Source organism: Cricetulus griseus, chromosome 7, assembly GCF_003668045.3.
Source record: "Cricetulus griseus strain 17A/GY chromosome 7, alternate assembly CriGri-PICRH-1.0, whole genome shotgun sequence".
Lineage (NCBI taxonomy): Eukaryota > Metazoa > Chordata > Mammalia > Rodentia > Cricetidae > Cricetulus > Cricetulus griseus.
This window is the reverse complement of record NC_048600.1, coordinates 19,210,415-19,230,826: the sequence shown is the minus strand read 5'-3', so window position 1 is coordinate 19,230,826 and position 20,412 is coordinate 19,210,415. Positions and strand designations below refer to the sequence as shown.

General features: G+C 45.4%; 1 long non-coding RNA gene across 1 annotated transcript in view; it reads right to left on the bottom strand.

Annotated features, from left to right (window-relative positions):
* Positions 1-2,282: 2,282 nt before the first annotated feature.
* Positions 2,283-20,412, bottom strand: part of LOC118239176 — a 30,576-nt gene continuing 12,446 nt past the window's right edge. Inside the window, exon 2 of the long non-coding RNA XR_004770843.1 lies at positions 2,283-2,424. This is a non-coding gene — a long non-coding RNA (uncharacterized LOC118239176). The remainder of the gene's footprint in view (positions 2,425-20,412) is intronic.

The following is a 20,412-nucleotide window of genomic DNA, read 5'->3' as shown; positions in this document are numbered from 1 at the left end:
GTGCCACTAGCTAAACATAGAGGTCAGGAGGTCAGTACAAACAGGAAGTGAGATGGCTGGGCAGAGAGAGGATATAGGCAGGAAGAAACAGGAACTCACTCTCTTGTCTGTGGAGACGCTAAGGAGGTAAGGTGTGGCTATGACTTGGTCCTTCTCTCTGATCTCTCAGCATTTTCCTCTACATCTGACTCCAGGTTTTTATTATTTAAACCAATTAAGAATTCCATTTACATGTGGGTGTCAATATGACCAAAGTATGTTAAGTATTTTAAATACATGAAAATATCCTAACAAAACCTATTGTTTTATATAATATGTAGCAATATTTTTAAAAAAGACATAAGAAAAATGTGTTGACCAGGCAATGGTGATGGTGCACGCCTGGTGATGATAATCCCAGCACTTGAGAGGCAGAGGCAGGTGGATTTCTGTGAGTTTGAGGCCAGCCTGATCTACAAAGTTCCAAGACAGCTGGGATTGTTACACAAAGAAACCCTGTCTTGAAAAACAAAAAAGGAAGAAAGAAAGAAAGAAAGAAAGAAGAAAAGAAAGAAAGAAAGAAAGAAGGAAGACAGGAAAGAAGGAAGGAAAGAAGGAAGGAAGGAAGGAAGGAAGGAAAGAAGGAAGGAAGGAAGGAAGGGAGGAAAAACATGTTGAGTGAGTAAGTGGGCAAAGTCTTACAGAGCCCAAACCTCTGAGCTATTTTTATGGTAATGTATTTGAAAAGAAACTGGTCAAAAATCACTTATGAGAAAGGCATAACAGTGGGTATTTAAATGAACTTTCTCTGTTTTAGGTAACAAAACACCTGTGGGTGGGTAACATACATTTGACACTCAATTCTGTTGAGGGTCCAAAACATCATGGCATGAGCATCCTGGGTGTCTCCCTGGCCTCATCACAGTCCCACACAGAAGCAGGTGGAGAACTACCCAGGGCATGATCCAGGCAATGTGGCACAGGTACGAGAAAGTGAACAGAGGCGCTCAAACTCGATTTATAGAGACTCACTCTCCTGGCAACTAATTCAGTCCCCTGACACGTCACCTCCTCCATGAAGACAACACAGTCCCGTGGCTAGAGTACCCATACCCTACCTCTTAAAGGCTCACTGCCTAAAACCCCACATACTGGAGACAAGCTTTCAGCTTTGCAGTATGCTGGCCACACGCCTGGTGCTTCAGGGCTGCTAGGACTCAGCCTGGCATAAAGAGAAGCAGTGGTATTACACCAGGCTCCTGGCACTTCAGCATCCCACCTCCTCTTCCTCACAAATACGAGACTGACTTGAATACAGCATCCAATGACATGTCTTCTCTTATAGGCCTGTGTCATTAATACATATATCTTATTGTGTTTCTTCTGGTGTTTACATCTTTCCATACATGACATACCTAGGTCTTCTAGACCTTAAGTAAGATTTTCAAAGTTGTATCTAGATGGCCAATTTGTGTTTTATTTTCCTTTGCCTCTAGAAAAAAAATTCCCAATTTTAGTCTGAAAATCAATAAGGGTATGAGGCTCATTGGTAAGGCCACTCACCGCCTTGTAGCCATTTTTGATGGGAGACATATGGTCCCTTAAGTGAGGGGACACTGGTGGAGTTAATTTGATTTATTCCTGGTGCATTTCCTGAAGCATATGGAGAAGACTCAGACTGTGAGTGTCTAGAGGGATGTGTGATGTGGAAAACTGCTTGGGAGCCAAGGTTCGTTTGGTGTTCGTCGCTGGCTTTTCGAGGATTGCCTGGAAGATCTGGATGCAAACCTCAGCTGCATGGGGGCAGACTTAAACCCTGGACATGTGGAGGCCAGAGACTGGGCCGAGAGAAGCCACTAATTGGCAAATGAATACCCCACAGACCACCCTGTTACTTCCTTCTTGCTGGCAAGTTCTGCCATCTGGGCCAAACGGGCCTGCCTTGCTCATGGGCACACACACCTCTGGGCATAGGTTGCTCTGAGTTGCCTGGCATTCCAAATCCCAGAGTTTCTGGTAATGTGCAAAGCTTGCTGGAGCACAGAGAATGCAGAATCCAGAATTGGGGGCTGGTGGCCATCTTTTAGATTCCAACGTTACTTCTCTTCCTGTTTTAATGCTATCTGAGTGAGAGGGTATCTGAAAACAAAGCTGATTTTTAAAAGGAAAGCCAAAACCTGCTTTCGTAATCTGGGTGGTGTGTGCTGAATAACAGGGAGAGAGACTGATAACCAGTCCTCTCTGTGTGGAGTGCTGTATCAGCCAGTGTCTAGTTACTATAATAAAATACTTGAGGTTGGAAGCTTTATTGATAAGAAGATAATTTTATTTAGCCTTTGATTTCGAAGATTGAAAGTCCCCAATTGGACAGTTCTGTTAATTCAGCTTCTGATGGGCAAGCTTCTGTCATCTGGGTTACCACATTGTGAATGGCATCGCGGAGGGCTGTGTACACGAAGGAAAGACCATTTTGTAATATAGGAAGACAGAGTGGAAAGGAACCAGTCTAGTCTTTCATTATCTATCTATCTATCTATCTATCTATCTATCTATCTATCATTTATCTATCTCAATTTGTGTGTATATTGTTGTTTGTTTCTGAGACAGGGTTCACATAGCCCAAGGTAGCTTTGAACCTGCTATATAATAGATGAATACAGTTACACTGAACTTCTGATTTCCTCTACCTCATGAGTGTTGGAATTACAGGCATGAACCCCCACAGTTTATGCAATCCTGGGAATGAACTCAGGGCCTCATACATGCTACCCAAGCAATCTGCCCACTGAGCTATATCCCCAGCCTACAACCCTCTCTGCTGACAACTGAGGGCCCCTGAGAACCACATGAGTCCCTTCCGAGGACAGTGCCCTGTGTAACCTAATTACCCTGTACTAGGCCCTCTCTTGAAGTTGCAGTTGCCTCTTAAAATCGCCATGCTGGGTGCTAAGCTACCTGTGAAACCTGGGAGGGTATGCTCTTCAAAACATAGCAGGGTATAAGATAGTCATAACCCAAATTTACCACTTTAATTCTTTTTTAGTGTAATAGTGGATTAAAAACATTCACAGGTTATAAAAACACCACTCTTGTTCATTTCCAGAATGTTTTCATCATCTCCAACCTATTGGAAACCTATTCTCATTAAGCACTATCGTCCCTACTCCCTCCTTTTCTACTTTCTCATTGGTGGCTTTGGTTATCCCCGGTTGCTCATATAAATGGACTTATACAACGTTTGTCCTTTTCCATGTAATTTGTTTCATTAGGCAACTCTTTTCATAGTTTGTGCTATACAATGTGTCAGCATTCCCTTCCTTTCCAAGGCTGGATAGGCCTAGGCAGATGGCCTGCCTTACACGTGTGAAACCTAGGTTCAGACCCAAGTATTCCCTTGCTATGAAGACTGTGTTTCATTATTTACTCCTGGGCTACTGACATTTGCATTGCTTCCTCTTTTCTGTTGTTGTTGTGAATAATGTTGTAATTCACATTGTACAACTATGTGTTTGGATTATTTCAGCTCTTTGTGGTTGTATACTTAGAAGGGGGTTGCTGAATCACATGGCATTTCTCTTTTACAAAACATTTTTTTTTAGATTTCTTATTTAATTTCATTTGATGTGTATGGGTGTTTTGTCTGTATTTATGTCTGTGTACCACATGCAGATATAGATTGGAGAGATCCTATCGGGAGGTCCAGATGTCTGCGAGCTATTTTTTGTTTTGTTTGTGTGGTAACAAGGTCAAGAGCTGGCTATAATGAGGTGGGGGGACATAGGAGATGTGAGGGGTAGAGGGCTGTATAAAATAATCACGGTGGGGGAAAATAGGTAATAGTACCAAGGAAGGATTTCAGGATTACCAGGTTGTGTCACGTGATCTTTTGAGGTTTGTAGTCATGAATTTAACATGAAAATTATGGATGGAAAGTGTGTGTATGTGTTGCAGTCTATCTCTGGGTGTGCATGCAGATCCTACCACACTGAGGTGGTGAGATTTACACCACTCCAGGGAGTAGGCTGGTTGGGTCAAAATTAAGAGTATTTTTATTTTAATTGATTCTATCTTCAAATGACTTTACCAATCATACTCCCCAACAGAATGTGACGGTACTGCCTGCATCTTCAGCAGCCCTGACCTGAGGCAAACTTCCTAGTTTGCATTTCTGACAGAATAAAATATGGCTTCTCATAGCTTTGACTCACAGTCCCTTTAATTTGGGGGACATTATATCCTTTCGAAGGTTTGTGAGAGCTTTGATGTCTCACTATGAATTTTTTAATAACCTTTGACTAGTTTCTTGTGTGTTGTTTAGGTTTTGTGTTTTGTTGTTTAGTGTTTTTTGAGACAGGGTGTCTTGCTATGTAGCCTAAGCTAGCCTCAAAGTCAAATCCTCCTGTCTCTGCCTCTTACCATTGCACTCACTAGTGTGCCTTTTGGTGGATTGGTTGATATCTCCCTTAGCAGATTTTGTATTAAGTGTCTTATTTCATAAGATTTTCTAATTACTAATTATAAAAAGAGTATTTCTTCTAATGCTTTGGAGTTTTTAGCTTAAGTTTTAGATGTAACAGCACACCCAGGACATTGAATTTGGAATGTTCACTTCCACAAACAGCCTCCACATTGCCCCTTTCAAGTCACACCCCCCTTTCTCTCCCTTCCTTCCTACCTCAATGCCTCATATGATGGTTAATTTTAAATATCAACTTGACACAAACTACTGTCTCCCAGGAAGACAGCATCATCTGATGCTTTGAGTTGGTCTGTAGGCAGGTCTGGAGGGAGAGGGAAGTTGTCTTGATTGTTAATTGGTGTAGGAAGTCCTAGCCCACTGTGGGCAGCACTGTTCCCTAGGCAGGCATCATGAACTATGTAAGACAGGAGAAAGCTACATGAAAGCAAGTAGGCAGGGAGCAAGGGTGCTTATTTTCTCTTTGCTCTTAACTGTGGATGTGCTTGTTAGTTTCTGCCTAAGGGACCAACTATGACCTGCTGATTTTCAAGACAAATCAGCCCTTTCCTCCCTATGTTGCTTTGTTTGTTTGTTTGCTTTTGTTTTTTGAGACAGGGTTTCTCTGTAGCTTTGGAGGCTGTCTTGGAACTCGCTCTGTGGACCAGGCTGGCCTCGAACTCACAGACATCTGCCTGCCTCTGCCTCCCGAGTACTGGGATTAAAGGCATGAGCCACCAACGCCTGGCTTGCTTTTGATCAGGATGTTTTATTTAAGCAACAGAAATCAAACTAGGACACCACTGAATCCTAACTCCAGCAGCCACGGCTCTGTTTTCCATTTTTATCATTTTGTCATCTCAAGAATGTTCTGTGGGCAGAGCCAATGACCTCCAGGGTCAAATTGTTCTTTAGATCAGCGGTTTGCTTCTTTCAATTGCTAGGGTGTGCATGCATCCTACTTTGTTTAGCCATTCACTCACTGAAGGATGTCTGGATTGTGTCCAACTTGGGCATATTACTAATGAATTTACTGTAAACACTGGTGTACAGGGTTTTCACGAGAACCTAAATTTCACTTCTGGATAAATACTCAGAAGTACAACATTGGGTCCTGTAGTGGTGGCATGTTTAGCTTTAAAAAAAATGTCAGGTTGCTTTCAAATGACCAGACCTTCTTCAGTTGCCACCTGCAATGTACAAATGACCAAGTTGCTTTACATTCTGCCCACTGTTTGATGTTGTCACTAGGTTTTTTGTTTGTTTGTTGGCCATCTTGATAGATGTAGTGTTGTAGCTCATGGGATTTTAACTGTCATTTCCCTAATGACTGAAGAGGCTGGGCATCTTTGTTGGCCATCTGGATAGATGTACACTGTTATAGCTCATGGGATTTTAATTGTCATTTCCTAACGACTTAAGAGACTAGGTGTCTTTGTGTGTCAACACAAAGCACATTCTACTGAAATATCTCTCTGTGTCTTCAAGTTAACATTTTTTGTTAACTTGACTGGCTTTGTTGTTGTTGTTCCTGCTCAGTTTTAAGGTCTTCCGATGCTCTGGATATTAGTCCTTTATGAGAAATGTGTTTTATGAATACTTTCTCCCCACCTAAGGCTTATCTTTCCTTCCCCTTTCTCAAATAAAAAGTTTTAACACTTGATGAAGCCAATTTACCAGTGCTTCCTCTTCTGGATGCCACTTCCAGTGTGAAGGGCAAAGCTAAGAACTTTCTGACAGGTCAAGGTCACAGACATCCCCCCCTTTTTTTCTCACTAAAAATTTTATAGTTTAATTTTTCTTTAAAAATTAACTTGAGAGCAGTCTCATGCCTTTAATACCAGCACTCAGGATGCAAAAGCAGACAGAGCTCTATGAATTAGAGGCCAGCCTGGGCTACACAGTGAGTTGTAAGCCAGCCAAGGCTACATAGTGGAACCCTCTCTCCAAACTAAACAAAACAAAATCAACTCAAGTCAGGGCTGGCAAGATGGCTCAGCAGTAAACACATTTAGCACTAAGCCTGATGGCCTGAGATGAGTCCCTGCTGGAAGGAAAGAACTGGTTCTTACAAATCATTCTCTGACATCTACATACATACACACATACACAAAATAAATAAAATTTTAAAAATTCATTAACTCAATCCAAGGGGTCTCTTTCTCTATTTCTCTCCTCCCACCAAATCCATTCCCTCCTCCCTTCTTTCCCATGAATTTCCAGTGGCTCCAGCTTTATTTTGGACATACGTGTGGGGGTCTATTTCTATGTTCTCTGTTCTGTCCCATTGGCTCTAACTTTCATCCCTCTTCCAATGACTCACAGATCTCAATATCATAGTTATGGACTATCTTGAAATTACATCAGTTAATCCCCAGTGATTGTCAAATCTGGGGGTGTGCACTTGTAATCCCAGCTACAGGGAGACTAGTATAGGAGGGTCACTTGAACCCAGGTGTTTGAGAGCAGCCTGTGCAAATTATCAAGATTCCATAAAAAATGGCTCAGGGGTAAAGATACCTGCCACCAAGCCTGAGGACCTGAGTTTGGTCGTTGAGACCAACATGTTGAAAGGAGAGAAATGACACCCACAAGGTGTCCTCCCACCTCCTTAACGTGTGCCATGTATGTACTCACATGTGCGTGCACACACAAATAATACAATAAAAACCCTCTCTCAAAAACACAAAGTCGTCATCCTTTTCAGAAATGACTAGTCCATTCTTGTTCTTTCACACTTTCATACAGTTTTAGGATAACTATTCTACACCTTGTAAAAACTCATTTACCTCATAAACTTTCTGTGTTCCAGAACCATGAGAACACTCTTCTGCATTTCTTCTGATTCATTTGTAGACCTAAAAGAAGCATTCGGCTGTGTGTATGATCTGGAGTTCATGGTGAGGGTGAGGGTGAAGTAGGACCAATGTGACCTCATGATTTGCAGTTATTTCTTCCAATATTTTGTTTGTTTGTTTGTTTGTTTGCTTTTTGAGACACAGTTTCACTATGTAGCCCTGGCTGTCCTGGAACTCACTCTGTATAACAGACTGATGTCAAACTCACAGAGATCTGCCTGTGTCTGTCTCCCAAGTGCTGGGAATAAAGGTGTATGACACACTGCCCAGCATTCTTCCAATATGGTTAACAGAGTGTGCTGTCACTCATTGGAAACACCAAATTCATCACATACTACGATTCCAACTATTTGCTCATATCCCCTCTCTCTCTCTCTCTTTCTCTTTCTCTCTCTCTCTCTCTCTCTCTCTCTCTCTCTCTCTCTCACTCACACACACACACACACACACACCTTGTTTATTGAGAGACAGAGTCTAACTCTGTAGCCTAGGCTTCCTCAAGCTTACTATGTAGCCTAGGCTAGCCTCAAAATTGTGGGAATCATCTCTAACCTCTGCCCTCTGAGTGATGGGATTATGGCTGCAGACTACCACACCTCTCCTATATTGTTTGGCAAACTTATAACTTCATTGTGGAATATTCCTTTACACAGTGTAAATTATGCTGTGATTGGTTTAAGAAAGAAGCTGACTTCTTCTTTAAAGGCGGTGGTGGTGCACGCCTTTAATCCCAGCACTTGGAGGGCAGAGGCAGGAGGATCTCTGTGAGTTCGAGGCCAGCCTGGTCTACAGCTTCAAAAGCCATAGCGAAACCCTGTCTCAAAAAAAAAAAGAAGGAGGAGGAGGAGGAGGAGGAGGAGGAGAAAGAGAAGGAAAAAGAGAAGAAGAAGAAGAAGAAGAAGAAGAAGAAGAAGAAGAAGAAGAAGAAGAAGAAGAAGAAGAAGAAGAAGAAAAAGAAGAAGCTGGTGACTGGCCAATAGCTGGAGAGGATAAGGTAGGTGGGAGAACCAGACTAAGGACGCTGGGAAGAAGAAAAAAAGACTGAGTCAGAGGGGAAATACAGAGAGGAAACAGGAGGTGCAAGATGAAAGAGAGGTAACACATGTGGCAGAATGTAGATTAACAGAAATGGGTTAATTAAGTTGTAAGAGCTAGTTAGTAATAAGCCTGAGCTATCAACTGAGCATTTATAATTAATATTAAGCTTCTTTGTGGTTATTTGGGAGCAGCTACCAGGACAGAGAAGTTCTGCCTACACTTCATAATAAGTTCTATATTAAAATGGAGGCCAGTCCTGAGCAAACAAAACCAATTAGGTCTATAATGACCTCAATCTTGCTTGAATTGCAGACTTAGGAAAACTAACAAACACTACGGAACTTACAGAGCAGAGATTTCTCAGTGGGACAAGCCAAGCAGCCATTGAATCAACCCTACTCTTTGCTTTTTTTCCTTGCTTATGCTATGGAAGTCCCCATTGCTCCTGTGGTGGCTTTAGGTTGTCCAATTTACAAATCAGACAGTTTTAAAGTTACAAAACACTTTAAAGTTTTGTTGTGCCTCAGTTTACCTTTCTAGCAGTTTTGAGGTCTGGTGGGATAAGTCAAGTCTTCTGCTTGCCCTCTTAGGGTAACTATCTACCATCACCTGTCAATAGTCATTAAGACTCCTGGTTAGATAATGAGTGTGCGTGCTGTGTTGTAACGTCCAAATGGATATCTGCATGGTATTGCAATTTCTCAAGATTGTCTACATCACCCCTTGAGGGTTTACCTTCTATGATTTTCTTAATGTCTTTCAAACTTTTTTTAGGACCAACCCTAAGTATTTTGTGAGTTTTAATTGTTTGAAAGACTTTTTTTTTTTTCTTTTTGTGTATCTTCCTAAATTGGCCACTGGTGCATAGGAACAATGCCTTTTCATACAATGTCTCTATGGTTCCTCCCGGGACTTCTCTGTAGTAAGTGACATTTAAAGACACTAGAGCTAAAAGAGAAGGAAGCATGGGTCCAAACACAGTTCCTCTGGACCCAAATGCCTATTACATCACACATCCCCTCCATGCCAAGCAAAGTTCTGGAATGTGTCTGGATGGCAGATGGCAGAGCTGCAGGAACCTTCCTGTGACTTCCTGAGTGGGGACCTGGCTGGTAGAATCCAGAAGAGCTGTGCAGCAGCCTCTGTTCCCATGCTGTCAGCTGTGTCTCACAGGCTGGTCTGCAGTGTCCCCAAGGTCTTTGACCTGCCTCTGAGATCGAAGCCTGCTGCTACACATGGGCCCAAAGGTCCAGCCTGGTTAAATGCTGAAATGAGGTCATTAAAAGGCTAAAGGAGCCGGGCATTGGTGGTGCACACTTTTAATCCCTGCACTTGGGAAGCAGAGGCAGTTGGATCTCTGTGAGTTCAAGGCCAGCCTGGTCTCCAGAGTAAGTGCCAGGATAGGCTCCAAAGCTACACAGAGAAACCCTGTCTCGAAAAACCAAAAAAAAAAAAAAAAAAAAAAAAAAAAGGCTAAAGGACCATTTTGCAACAGGGTTGCTAAAGAGGCCAGGACACAGAGGGCAAGGTGAGAGGTGAGGACATGGAGGGTAGAATTAGAGTCAGATAGGCCACAAATAGGTTCAGGAAGAAAAGAGGCCAGCCCCCAAGGTACCAGGGTAAGTGCTAGTGTACTGATATGGGGAGGCAGGCCAGGAGGCAAGAGCTGAGTGCCTGGCTAGTGGTGGCTATGAGGGAGAAGGTAGAGAACTGCAGACACTCTGCAGGGAATCGAGATGGGCTGGGGGAATGCCACCATGTGCCTGATCCTTGGCTTCCCTGCTTATTAACCTGTTTATCCCATTCAGGATTCATCACCTGTAGGGTATTCCATTCCAGCTCAGCCATGTCAGGAGGCTACCAGATGCATGGTTCATATCCTGGCACCAGCACCTTAGAGAAGTGTCACTGGCAAGAAGGGAGTGAGGGTCCCAAGGTGGGAATGATGAGAAGCACACCCCTCCTCCCACTTGGAGCACTCTGTTCAGTGTGACTTCAGAGGTTGGGACAAGGGCGATTTAGTGTCTTAGCTTTGAGATCATCCATAGACAGGGACAATACATTTATAGTTTCTCAGGTTGAAGGATACTTATTTATGCAGATCTGGAGTAGAACAGTGAGCAGTTTCACGTGGTACCTGAAAATAATCTTTAACAGTGATAAATCACAGGCCGGAAGTTGTATTTCTCTCCTTTTGTCTCCAGTTCTGATTACATAAGGAAGTCTCTGGCTCCCGGTGCAAGTAACAAAGCAACCCAATTAAAAATGAATAAGGAGCCATGAGATGGCTCAGTGGGCAAAAGCAATGCTGCCAAGCCCAAGGGACTGAGTTTGAACCCCAGGATAGAGAGAACTGACTCCTGCAAGTTGTCCTCTGACCTCCACACATGAACATACAATAAATTAAAATGTAATTTTTTTAATGAGTAAAATGCCTGAGCTCACATAAACAATTCAAGAAGAAGGCAGTTCCAGGGACATTTTAAAGATTCCTGGGTTCTCTCCTGATCTGCTCAGACTTGGATTTTAGACACATTCCCTCTTGACTACAAAAGGGCTGCCGGAGCACTGAGATTCATACACATGTGACCTTATCTAAAGACATTGAGAGTGACCTACATAGAGGTCTGTTTAAAAACGCTTTGTCTGGAGTGGTGAATCCTCATAAAGGGGGTGATTCAGTCACTCCAGCATTGCACAACCGTCACTATCACCCGTTTGCATCACCTCCAAGCGATGATAAAGAACACATCACTTCAGTTGTGCTGCACGGTGATAAGCAGGCACACTGTTGTGTAATCATTTCTAGGCCCTTTCGACTTGCAAAACTGAAACTACCCACTGAGCAGCTCTGTCCCCCACTTCACCACACAGCCACATTCTGAGTGCTCTATGAACTTGACTTCTAGGAATCACCTCATAGAGACTGACGTGTGTCCTACCTGTCCTTTTGCTACTTTACTCAACCAAAAGCTTCCTCCACGCTGTGGAATATGACAGAACTCTCCTTTTTTGCAGAGGTGAATAATATTCTGTTGTATGTGTCTACCACTTTGGGTTTTAATCTGCTAGTTCCTTGGTGAACACGTTGGGTGTTTCTGGGGTTTATTTAGCTTTTAAACGTGGAAGTGAAACTTTCTCAAAAGCTCTGAAGGGCCTTCACTTAGACCTCAGCAGGCAGAGCTGGGTCAGACACCCACATGGCAGCCAAAGGCAGGGTGGGAAAGACACTGCTGCTGCATTCTAGCCTTGAAGACAGAGGAGGTTCTGTTGGGAATAAGGTGTAAGGTGGGTGTTGCGTGGATCACAGTTTCTTGAGCTTGTGGCTAAAATGCCTCCGAGTAGCCCAGCCTCAAAACAGCTTCCACAGGAATAGAGCTACACCTTGTTCTTTTTTTGAGTGAGGATCTCAACAGAGCCCAGCCTGGACTGGGCTCTTACCTCAGCTTCCTGAGTGTTGGGGATTACAGGTGTGAGCCAGCCAGCACAGTGTTTCGGGTAGTGTTGCAGCTGTTCATGTGACACAATAATGAGTATAATATTTCTCCTAGGAGGTCAAGGCCAGCCTGGGCTACATTGAGACCTATTGTTAAACTATCTTCCCAGAGGGAGATATAAACATATCTACTGACTTCCCAATGACAAACCGTGATTCCACCAAAATTGACTCTGGGGACCAATGAGTGCAGTAGGCTTCATTACAGAGCATAGGTCAGGAGTTACCTACAGGGCCGTGGGTGCTCCTTCACTGAATAGGGTATACCTGGAACCTTTACTTAGGTTCAATCCTCAGGGCACACATAGTAGACTGAGAGAATCAACTCTTACAGGTTTTGCTCTCTGCCCTCTAGCCGCCCCCCTCACCAGACACAAATAAATAAATGTTAGAAAAAAAAGTTTTAAGTAGATTTAAGAGTTAAGTTGGTTTTGTTTTTAAGAAACTGAGTTGAGCCTGACCGTGGTGGAGCACGCCTTTAATCCCAGTACTTGGGAGGCAGAGACAGGAGGATCTCTGTGAGTTCAAGGCCAGCCTGGTCTACAGAGTGAGTTCCAGGACAGCTATGGCTGTCACATAGAAAAACCCTGTCTTGAAAAGAGAAAGAGAGACAGAAAGAAAGAAAGGAAAAAAGAAATTTAAAGAAAGGAAATACAGGAAAACTACACTGGAGCCATGAAAAGATGAGGCAGAAATCCTGAAGGCAGTGACCAAATGGTCTGTGTTTGGGAAGCAGCATGGTGGTGTGTGAGGTTTAAGTGAGAAGAATATGCAAGAAGATGCAGCTCGGTGCCCAGAACAAAGAAAGAGGTCTCTCAATCTCTCATTGCAATCACTGGTTTTCCCTTTAAGCAAAGGTAGTCAGAGCATGGCGACACTCTCAGCTCAGTGCAAATGTCAGATAAAGGAATAGTCTTTTTAGCATAAGTGTTTCCCATGCCATGTCTGGGACATAACTGTTAAAAAACTAGTCAGTGCTGACCTGAAATTCACTTTGTATTGAGTGGCTTGAACCTTCTGTGGGCTTTCCTACTTGTGTGCTTTCTCTGCAATGAGAGAGACTAGGACAGCTTGGAGACCCAGATGTGTCAGGGTCTGCTGGCTTTCCATCTAGGAGCCAGACAGACATGAGATAGGAAGGGTCCCAAGAGGCTGTGTACTCCTGCTGGGGAGGCAGCCCCAGCCCTGGCACCAGGCTCAGTCCCACTCCTTACACAGCCTGGGGACAGCCACCAGACCTCTCCAGTTTCCTACTTCCCTGTCTCCCTCCTGACTGTGAAAGGGTGAGCCCACAGCAGCCAACAAGCGGGGTGTATCACAGACGACAGACAGACAGACAGACAAGTGGAAACATGGGAATTAGCTCTCCAATGTGGCTTATTTACCAGGGACCTGGGCCAGAAAAACGTGTAAGGAGTTTCTAAATTTAGGGCTGCCCACTTCCTTCTCCTGGGTATGCTGAACCCGACCAGGGAACTGCTCTATCCACAGGAAGATAGGAGCCTGAACTATGTGCCTGTGGCCGGCTGCATCACAGCTGACATATTCTTTGTCTTTCTCAGGAGCCTTTACACTCTCATGTCATACACATGTCCTATATTCATGTCACACTAACAACACACACACACACACACACACACACACACACACACACACACACACACAGAGTGTCAGTCACTGGAAAGTATGACTGATGCCTTCCATGTGCCAGCTTATGTGAGAGCGGGGACAGGATCTTCAAACCAAGAAGCAATCAAGCTATGACCCATCTCCCTGGGCCTCACCTTCCCTGGCATCCTGGGGTTGGTTCTACCCGAAGCATCACTGGGGAGAGTGGCATTTAAATGGAATGCGACCTATCACAGCAGGAGACAATCGGTCTCCAGGGAAAAAAGGCCTTAAAAAGTCCACCAATGTTCATGTCTGGAAAACAGTGGCTGTGATTCACACCAAGCCAAGGAGAACAAGATTCATGGGTGTCTCCTGTCTGTCCCATGGCATGGCTCACCACATTACTCCCATCAGAGCAGGGTGACACAGACACTGTCTAGTGTTTACTCATGCACTCTGTGTGCCCTGAGAATATGGTGTATATGTGTCCTTCTCACTAGAACCCCTCAAGGGCAGAAAGCTGATCCCCCTTGGTGATGGAAGGCTTGGGCAGTTCTGTCCAGTGTGGCTATTGGGCTCACCGCATACCCCAATGGGCATCCTCCAGGAGCACGTAAGGCTCTGGAGGAGGTGAGGGTAGCCCCTCATTTCATGGTAATGGCTAGTAGTGGGAAGGAGGTTGCCCGTGGCTCTTCCTCTGCTTCCTAAAATCATCCTTGGTTGCTCTCACAAGGACTTGTTCATGCAGGTCACAAGGGAACCAGGTCTCCCATTCAGCTGACTCCTTTGATAACCACTAGCCCCTTAGCACCTCTTCCCTCTGGCATCATGGCTGCTCTCAACTGTCCTTGCTCTCAAGGTACCAAAGTACAAAGCAACTGCCTTTGGACTCCACAAAACGACAGCTCTCCAGAATAAGTTCTCCACTCCCATGGCCAAGCCCAACACCTCTCGACTAACCAGTGTTCAAATATGAAGTCCCTCTCTTCTCCTGGAGCCGATGGCCAATCTATTCCTCATCATTGCCAGAAACAAGGATGCATACCAAGTGGAAGAAAGAAAACACATGACCCAAAACACAGGCTGATGCTGGAACGACAGCTCAGTTGGTAAAGTGCTTGCAGTACAAGATGAGGACCTGAGTTCAGTCCCTAGAACCCTCAAAGGGTCGGGCATGGCAGCCTGTGCTTGTGATGTTAGCCCTGAGGAGGAAGAGACACAGGCCCTTGGTGGCCCCTGACCAGGCAGCATGGCAGAATCAATGAGTTGCAGGCCAAGCAGGTCCATCCTGGCATTATGAGGAATGCCACTCCAGGCTGCCCTCGGGCCTCCATCATGTATGTGTGTACACATAGCCACAGAAATGGTCCACAAAGAGGCCACCAGCCTGCCACACTTGCCTTACTAAGCAATCACATTCTCTTCCCAGGTTGGAGACCAGTGCTTTGAGCTGTGCAGTTAAAGAAGTGAAAAGGGTGCCTGGCAGTGGTGGTGCACGCCTTTAATCCCAGCACTCGGGAGGCAGAGGCAGGAGGATCTCTGTGAGGTCGAGACCAGCCCGGTCTACAAGAGCTAGTTTCAGGACAGGCTCCAAAACCATAGAGAAACCCTGACTCAAGAAAAAGAAGAAGTGAAAAGGAAGAAAGGAAACTCTTCCTAGAGGATAAAATTCTTCCTGGCTTCCATCTCTTCCCCTTCTTCCTATGTAGCAGGTAGAAGGGACGATGGTTCACGGAGAGTGGCTAGCCAAGCCTCTTCTTCAGGAACTGCTTCCTTACCACAGCTCCTCCTTCCGACCATAAAGTCCAGGCCCAGGGGAGAACAGGAGAGCACTAGCTTTTGAATACGGGGGTATACCATGTGAGGAGAGACATGGGGAAATCTACGGGAGGCTTGCACAATAGTGAGCCACCTTCCTCTTCACTTCTGGGCTTCCTTCCTAATTAGAAGCTGGAGTGAGAGTCCCCTTCAGGCCACTCCAGGTGCTGCAAGTCCATGCGCATGCGCATGGGGGGAACTTACATCTTGCTCCCCGAGGACATATCCCTATCTCCGCAGCATGGGAGGAGTCTTCTGAGGAATGCAATAGCAAGGACACAACAACCTTTCCCATCAGGACAGTTCTGTGATGTGACACCCTTCTTGTGCTTTTTCTAGAGAGAGAAAGGGGGGCAGGGAAGATGATGCGTTTGGCTACCACAGTCATGGTCTCTGAGATGAGAGTGACCCAGGGGCTGGGCACCCCTCCAGCAGTCTTGCCCTGGGTCTGATGGGCTGCTTTTACGACAATAGTTAACTTTTTATAGCTGTTTCTCCTGCAGCAAGTTAAATCACATCTGCTAGGGCAGACATCCAGGTCCCGAACGGGTAGATGGAGCTGCCAGCCCCAGGCTCTGGCGGGCAGGCCTTCCTGCCGTAAAGCTGTGTCTAATAGGAAATCCAGGCTGGCATGCAGGGTGCGGGCAGCTGGCTGCTCCCTTTATGGGCTCAGACCTAGGCAGACTCAGCCTTTTCTCCTGTGCCCCTAAGTCCTAAGTCTGGTCAAACCGTCTTCTGGAAATGATGGGAGGAGAAGCAGAGCCTGTTGTCAAAGCTGATCTCAGGCTATGACTCCTAGAATACAGAGAACTGTGAGGGAGGAAGGTCAAGGACCTCGCCCAAGGCAGCAGCAGTGACCCAATAAAGAAAAAGGGCACTTGTGGAGGCTCAAGCCTTTATTCCCAGCACTCAGGAGGCAGAGGCGGGTGTACCTCTGAGTTCAAGGTTAGCCTGTTCTACAGAGTGAGTTCCAGCACAGTGAGGGCTACAGGGGTCAAGCGGAGATAGGCATGGGACCACCCGCTTTATAGGACCAGCAGGACCAGGCAAGATTGCCATGGGATACTTGGTCATAGAGTGTGCTGAGATGAGAAAGCAGAGGGAGAATGTAGAAAGGACTTCACTCTTGTCCCTTGGGTACCAGCACACACACTTTTGGTGGAGCCATTGTGGCCAGAAAACATAATCTGATGAGACACTCAAAAGACTCAGAAATTCCATCAAACTCTGACTTCAGACTGTGTGCAATGCTCTGGGCTTTCCAAACAAAATAAGAAGCCTTCCCTGGTGAAGCTTCTTGGGGAGGAGGAGGGCAGCAGAGAGATGATATCCATCCACCATCACTCAGTATAGCCTTAGCTCTGTGTTCCACGGTCCACTAACCATCCCATTTCATCCCTCCTGAGATGTCCACAAGAAAGATGGCACCCACCTTCTTCGTCTTCCACCTTGGAGCCTGGTTCTGGTCTGGGGGACATACCTTCTTTCTAGAAAAAGCTGGGTCAAGCTAAGCAACCTTGACAACCTACAGAAAGCCCAGGCTAAAAGGTAATAGCTAAACACAACTAGGTCAGGTAGCATCTAGCTTTTCCTGGGCCAGCAGGACCAGGTATGTGTAGGGGGTTTGTCAAAGGACACGTAAGCATGATCATAAGCCCATTTTTAAATCACCATGAGAGACAGGGGATTGATGTTCAATTTTACAGTGTGGTCTAGAGATGGAAAGGGCAGGTCTGGGTGATGCAACACAGTCTGGGGCTGGTGAGAATTCTTAACCACAGCTCAGTGCTCTAAGATCAAGGTCTTCCCCTACCTACCATTGGGCTGACCAAAGAAGGTATGGTCCTTAGGAGCATCAGATAAAACCTACAGACATGCATAAAACACATCTATAAAAAATGTGGAGTCTATAAACACATGTGAGGACAAACTAGCAGAACCAAGAAGATAAGTATGGATTCATTAACTCTGACCTCAGCCTGTGCAACCCAGCTCCACACCCAGGATAGCCAGCATGCAGCCAGGCACAGTGCCCTGTACCTGCACCTCTTCTGGGATCCCACCTTGGGGGCTAGGAAAGGCTTGGTTTGTGTTATGAGCCCTGCAGTGCTTACTGCCAAAGTCCTCCTGTGCCAGGTCAGCCATGTTGCCTTCCCATGTACACAAGATATTCCATCCTTACCCCTAACAAGAGCAGACATTGGGGCCTGAAAGAAAGATCCCCTTCCTTGCAACAGCCAACAGCCTTCTCCCAGACCCAGGCTCAGCTTGGTAGGACCCCAGAAATCTAGATAGCAAGACAGCTATGCCATTACTACAGTGGATTTGTCCCTGTATTTTCTTCTCTTCTTTGATTTATTTGGGTCAGGGGCTGTTGTTGAAAGTGAAAGGAAACCTCAGATGTAACAGGTATTTGTGGAAGAAGCATGGGAACCCCCATGGGGACCACGGGAAGATGTGACACTGGAAGAGGTTTAAAAACCAGCTATGCATAGTTCCAACATGAGTGACACCTCTGCCGAATCAACAAAGAGGACCAACATGTGAATATTTCCTCTATTTTTAAATTTTGACAATGCAAAAACTAGAAATGGCATAATTTAGTCTTAGCTGCATTATTTATTTTCCCTTCCATTACTTTCTATGTCTGAACAATCAATAAAACAAAAACCAAGCCATGATTTGTTGTTTGCCAACTTTTCCATAGCATAAATATTCCCACAACTGTCACTGATTCTGATTCCCACAACTGTCAAGCTGCTAACATGGTGTCAATGAACCTAGAAATGGAAGGGGAAGACAAGTGTGTGATGTTCCTACCTATAAGGCTCAATGGTGAAAATCTGTCTAGCATGTACAAGGCCTGGGTTTGATACTCTCAGCATAGAAAAAATGTCACTCTATAGACAGTTGATATAAATAACTCTAAGAGACCAGGTAATGGTAAAATGTTTGCAGAGTGGTGAGTTTGGAATCTTTTTTTTAACCTTCACTTTTAATGTAATTTATTTCATTGTAGAAGTTGTTAATGATATTTCTATCAATTGGCTCACAAAATCCCTGAGAATTCAGTAGTTTGTTCTCACCAGTGCATAGATGTCAACTCCAGACCATTACCAGAATAGACCGGATTCCAGTGACACCAAAGCCCATGCTCTTCGCACCAGCTCAACACTGACAAACAAAAAAGCCCACAGGCTGTAGGTAATGGAGTTGAGATTTGAAGCTATTAATAGTTTAGCCACAAAGCCAAGTACTTCATCACTATCAGTTAGGTAATTGTCTCTGATATTTTCCCTAGACCTGCTTACCACTGGTGGGCTTGAGGTATGTGTAAGACAGGCAAGGAACAGAGCCCAGAATGCCTTGCAGGGCTATCCTGTCCCATACCTAGGCCACTTGAGAGGCACTAAACCTCTGGCATAGCCAACATTTGTTCTCTTTCTGCAGAAAGCAGACCTACCCGGGGTCACCCACAAGCCTGGGGCTATGTGCAGACTTCGAACTCAGACCTCCACAATCATCTGCAGGCAAGGTATGTCCAAGAACTGTCTGGTGATCTACACTCAGTGGACCTACAGGAATCGCTACTGCAGACAGGTAAGAACTGTCCTGTGTAGATAGAGCTTGCTGCTGTCCAGACCTGGGAGAGACATCTAGTGAGTGCCACCTGCACCCAAGTGCCCTGACCAATATGGTTGTTGCAGGCTGGGGATGTAGCTCAGTTGTTAGAGAGCTAATCTAGTATGCAAAAAGTCAGGATTCAACCTGCACCCCTGCATACAACAGGCGGGGAAGGGGGGAGGGGTGCACACTTGTAATCCCAACACTGGAGCAGTATCAACAGGAGGATCAGAAGTTGGAGGCTACCTTCAGCTACATGGTGAATTTAAAGCCAGCTTGGGCTACATGAGATCCTATCTCAAAAGAATAAACGAAAGCAATGGGGTTGCCATTCACCCGTTTTACAAGTTAATATTTAAATACTAAAATTTGGCAATTTTACACGTTCAGTTCCGTAGTTGTAAGATGGCTATTTAAGTGCTCACTAACCATATTTGATCACTGGAGGTTGGATGGGGGTTACCATACCATACCATACCATATAGTGGAAGTCCTATTTCTATCAGCGTAGAAAATTCTACTGAAGGGCACTGAATCCAGGAGGAGGGCAGATAAACCAGAAGACAGCCCCTTGACCTGCAGGAACTGGGCCAGTGGTTGTTGGTCTCCCAGCTCTTGGGAGTCTTGCCCTCCCCTGGTCCGGCATCTTTTCTTCTCCCTCGCAACTCCGGCTCAAGCTGTCTAGCTTCCCCACCACCACCCCCTTGATTCTTCCCAGCTGCCTGACCAGAGGCCTGTCTGCAGCTGTCCTCCACAACCCCTGGGTGGAGAACAGTGCTTGTGGGAACCTGCCGGAGCTGACCAGGAACCAGCACTCGTGGGATCAGCCCAGCCTCCAGCAGTTGGCCAGTGACTGTGGCCCAATATGGGTGGAGCTTAAGAAGACGCCCCATCTGCCTGCTCCCCAACTTGAGCTCCCAAAGACAGCTTTGACAACAGGTACCCAACACTCAGGAAAGAAGAGTGCTGGGGTAGCCGGCCAGGAAATGGATCTCCATGCCTTTTGCAAGCCAGTAAGGGCAGGCACTTCCGCGTCTGTCTCTGGCACATTTGATGTGCCCCAATATCCTTTCATGACAGAGATGCCCTCTGCCAAGCACACCATGTGCTGTTTGCTCTGGGGTTTTCCTTTTTATTCATTTTTTAAATTCATCTCATTAAACTGATTCTGTGCAGGGCACCAGAAGAAGGCCAGCGGAAGAGCAGTGCAGTGTAGTTTATAGGGCGGGGGCGGGACCGCTGAAGGCAAAGCCAAAGCTGGGAGAATCGCGCTTGAAAACCTCTTTGGATCTTTATAGGATTTTTGTATACTTCTTGTGGATAAACATAACATCCTTCTGCTATCTTAATGGAATCCAAGCAGATGCTTGATAGATTCCCTCAGAAGCCACAGGGAAATCATAATAGAATTCAACAGTTATTCATAGAAACTTAGACCCCCAGGGGCCCCTCCACAGTTCATATGTGAACACACACACACTCACACACACACACACACACACACACACACACACACACACACACACACACAC